Source organism: Eumetopias jubatus, unplaced genomic scaffold (assembly GCF_037043125.1).
Source record: "Eumetopias jubatus isolate StellerSeaLion01/CBP00866 unplaced genomic scaffold, mEumJub1_p1.0 scaffold_7, whole genome shotgun sequence".
NCBI classification, from domain to species: Eukaryota; Metazoa; Chordata; class Mammalia; order Carnivora; family Otariidae; genus Eumetopias; species Eumetopias jubatus.
The window spans coordinates 116,123,550-116,127,990 of record NW_028274813.1 but is presented as its reverse complement, the minus strand read 5'-3'; the positions used below and the strand labels follow the sequence as shown (position 1 = coordinate 116,127,990).

At 43.6% G+C, this 4,441-nt stretch overlaps 1 pseudogene; it reads right to left on the bottom strand.

The window, feature by feature from the left end:
- Positions 1-626: 626 nt before the first annotated feature.
- On the bottom strand, positions 627-1,118 carry LOC114200525 (large ribosomal subunit protein eL21 pseudogene; annotated as a pseudogene).
- Between the last annotated feature and the right edge of the window lie 3,323 nt (positions 1,119-4,441).

The window sequence follows — 4,441 nt, the reverse complement described above, 5'->3', positions numbered from 1 at the left end:
ATGTTTTGGGCCTGAGCAACTGGAAGGAGGAAGTTGCCATTTTTTGAGGTAGAGATGGAGGAGGAGGAGATTTTTAGGTGGGGGGAAATGAAGAGTTGTGTTTCAGTGTTCATTGTTACAGTCTATTAGATGTCTAACTGAAGATGTCAGGTAAGCCGTTGGATATGCAAATCTGGATTTCAGGAGAAAGGATGGGGCTGGAGATGAAAATTTTGAAGACAGCCTGTGTGGATGACATTTTAAGCCATGAAATTGAGTGAGCTCACCTAGTCCCTGGCAGGGAGGATAGATGGCTAAGATAAAAGGTCTGAATAAAGAGCCCTGGGGCATGTGGACATTTAGAGGTCCAGAGGAGGGCAAGGACCTCGCAAAGAAAACTGAGAAAAAACATCCGGTGAGGAGAGAGAAAAACCAGATGGTATGGTCTCCTGAAAGTGGAGAGAGTGTTTCAAGCAGGAGGAATGAGTGATCAGTTGTGTCTGTGTCTAAGGTGGTTGAGGTTTATATTTAGCAATATGAAGATCATGGCTTGTAGTTGAAATGTGACTCCAGTCATCAGGGTCTTCCTTCTTTTTTTTCTTTGTTTACAGTCTTGAGGTTATTTATTTATTTATTTATTTTTACACTTACCATGCCATGAATTCATAAAGAATGGGATCCAAGTGCTTAGGATCCTTTCTGTTGGTTCTCACAAAGTGTATTTCTCTGGTTGGAGCAAGCTGGAACTTCAGTTGCACCCAAGTACCTTTCTGTTTGGCTTCCTTGTTTTTCTGATCATTTTCCTTCACACACTTCAGGAAACTATGTCGGTTCTTAGAGCACTTAATATGCTCAATACATATATTAATTCTCTTGGCAAGAATCTTGCCCTTAACTTGTTTGTTTATAACAATGCCAACTGCATGCTGGGTAACATTGTAGACTCTTCCAGTTTTGCCATGGTAATGTTTATGGTGCGTTCCTTTTTGAACACTGCCCATTTCCTTGATGTCCACAATATCACCTTTCTTGTGGATTTGTGTATATGTGGCCAAAGGAACAACCCCATGTTTTCTAAAAGGCCTAGAGAATGTATAGCGGGTACCTCTCCTCTCTTTGTGTTGGTCATTTTGGTGCATTACTGGAAGATGATGGTTCCCACCAGTCTTCTTGCTAGAAAATCACTTCTCTCATTTCCTGACTGTGTCTTACCAGTTACCAGTTAGGTGAGAGAACGTTCCTTTCTAGTTGAATGTTAAATATCTCATCCTCCAGGAGACAGTCACCTAATTTTCTAAAGTCAGTTGACCCAAAACATATCCCCTCTTCTCTTGGGCCCTCCAAGAAAACCAGTGTTTTTTTTGTGGTTTTTTGTTGTTTTTTTTTCTGGCTCAGCATACAGAACAGTCTTAGTTTGTTATGGACTCTAATCTGCACTCTAACAATTAAGAGTTCCCCTTACATTCATCAACCAACAATTATTTAACAAAATTCCAACAATATACTGTATTGTATTCATTGAGTGTTATTTGAGAGCTTGTTTGGAGGTTCTAGCAGGGCAGTGCAGCTACTCCTATACCCTTGACCGAAGAACAGTCTTCCTCTATTGGGGAAGGTCGTCCTCTTTGACCGAGCACGCAGCTTTGGGAGGGATGCACATGGAGCGGTGAGGGAGGAAGGGGACAACCGCCTAGCCAGCCAGATCAGCCGCATCAACCCTGACGATTGATGGGGTGACAGATGTCGCAGCCAGATCGCCCTCACATCCATCATTGAATGTTATTTGAGAAAGAAAATCCCACTCAGGAAGAGTTTACCAAGTCCCAGGCAGAAATGATTCCTCTGGGTGGGCAGGAAGAACTCACAAAAAGGAAGACAGGATCATGAGATGTGAGGGTAAGAAAGTATCATGGGGGGTTCCCAGGAAGGTGGGTCATTAGCTGGGCCTGAAAGGGTAGAAAGGATTTGAACAGGTAGGGCAAAAGATAATCACATAAGATATTTGATATCATAGTCAAAGATGATGCTGATTGTGATTATATTTATACAGAAAGATTGGCCTGAAGGGATGGATTCACTGTCAGAAATAATTCACATTGAACCATGTACACATGAAACCCTATCATTTTGACCTGTGCTTGAGAAGCCTTTGGTATAAAGGTTCTGGGTTCCCTTTTAGAGGGATGTTGGTAGTATTTAGTGGTAGTGAGGTGCCTTAGAATTTGGAGATAAGATTGCTTTACTTTACCTGTTCAGTCCGTTCGTGTATGAGATACTGAAGATAAATCAAGACACATAGGTCCCAGTCTTCAAAATCCACACATGGCAGTGTGGTAGGCCCTACAATGCCAAAAGGTATCCACCTCAAATCCTGGGAACCTGTGAGTGTTGCCTTATGTGGAAAAAGGGCCTTTACAGATGTGGTTAAGTGAAGGATTTTGAAATGAGATCATTCTGGATTATCTATCGGTGGTTGGAAAAAATACTATCACAAGTGTCCCCAGAGAGGCAGAGAGAGATTAGACACAGAGCAGAGGAGGACATGACAGTGTGACCACAAAGACAGATGAGAGTATTGTGGATTCAAGCCAAGGAACACCTGGAGTGACCAGAAGCTGGAAGAAGCAAGGAATGGATTCTCCTCCAGAGAGAAGCACAGCTGTACTGACACACTGATTTTGGACCTTTGGCCTCCAGAACTGTGAGAATGAATTTCTGTTCTTTTAAGCCACCAAGTTTGTGGTAATTTATTATAGCAGCCAGAGGAAATTCATACAGGTGGTATTAGTTATTAGGGGAATAAGCAAATTGTAAACGTGAATTTGGAAGAGCCCAGTACATTAGTCAAGGTGACCTGGTTTGTGGACTTAGGGAGGCCAGTTCAGAACATAAGTATAATGTAGCAAGTTTAGACTTAATTATTTAACACTTTATTTAGAGGAAAGCTATGTGGGTAGAACTGGGGCAGTTGGCCCCAGAACATAACAGAAGCCAGAGTCCTAGAAACTTGTAGTGAATGCCGCAGACTTTCAGGCCTGAATTTTGTGGTGCCGGAGACAAATACCTTGCTGTGGTATGGGGAGGGTTACTAGGCTTCTTCATCGCCTGGATGGCATTCCCTCCTCTTTGCTTGCTGGCTGGTACTCTGCCTCCTTGCTTTGATTCCAAGCAGCTTACAGGCACTGATCAGCTTCCAGGTGTGCTGACTTGGCCCTGGTTGTGAACCTGAGTATTTTGGCTACTGCAAGAGAAGCTTTCTCTTTTTCTCACACACATGCAGATGAATACATTTGCGACCTAATTTTTATTTCTTGTGAGTTTGATTAGCATAATTTAGCTAATCATGCTTAGGCTAACTCAGCCTTGAGATCAACAAAACTAGAGGCCACATCCTGACACTTAGTAAATTTGCCAAGCTAAAGCCATACAATAAGACCTTTTGATGTGCAGCCTTTGGGTCTTCCAGATTCTATCTGCTGTTATCATTGAGCCCTCCATGCTACCTCAGGAGACATCATGCTTCTCCCACAGTTCAAAGTCTAGGAGACATTTTTTCTTGGCACTTATAATATGTATGGAGGTACCCTAAGGGGCTGCTAGGGGCTGGAGAGCCCTTCAACGTTGTCCCTTTAGGAAGAACAACCTCAGCTCCTGTGTTAGTTTCCTAGGGCTGCTGTAACAAAGTACCACAAAGCTGGTGGCTTAAAAGAACAGAAATTTATTTTCTCACAGTTCCGGAGGCCACAAGCCTAAGATCTAGGTGTTGGCAGAGCCACACTCCCCCCAAAGCTTCCGGGGGAGAATCTCTCCTTGCCTCTTCTGGTGGCCCCAGGTGTTCCTTGGCTTGTGGCTGTCTCTGCCTTTATCTTCACACAGCCTTTTCCTCTGTGACTTCTCTTCTGTCTCTTATCAGGACACCTGTCATTGGACCAAGGGCTTACCCTAATCTAGTAGGATCTCATCTTAACTTATTTTACAAACTACTTCTAAATAAAGCCGCATCCTGAGTAGACATAAATTTGGGGGTGGGGAGCAGACACTGTTCAACCCACTACAGCTCCTAAAGCTGGAAAAGATGCCAAGGCTTGACTGAGTCTTAGGTTATGCTAAATAAATATGAGTCAACTGCAGCAACAAAGTAGGCCCCAATTTGTAAGTGCAGACTGTAAGATATCGTAAAGAAACTTGGTAATGACCAAGAGGCCACCCTATCTGGTGGCAGTAGTGATACACAATCATATCTCCCGTTAAGATCCCTAAGAGCACCATTCCAAACTGGGCTCTCCTGCCCTGCTCTAATTGCGATCACTCCAGCAGTACTATTCTCTACAGATGGGGCTGGTTCCCACATCACCTACTGTTCTCTGCTGGTGTGGCCACCTGTCTCCTGGCCCAGGACCCTCACAGCTTTGTAGCTTTCCATGGGATAGGTTTTTCTTTTAGTGCTGCCCCACCCATAATC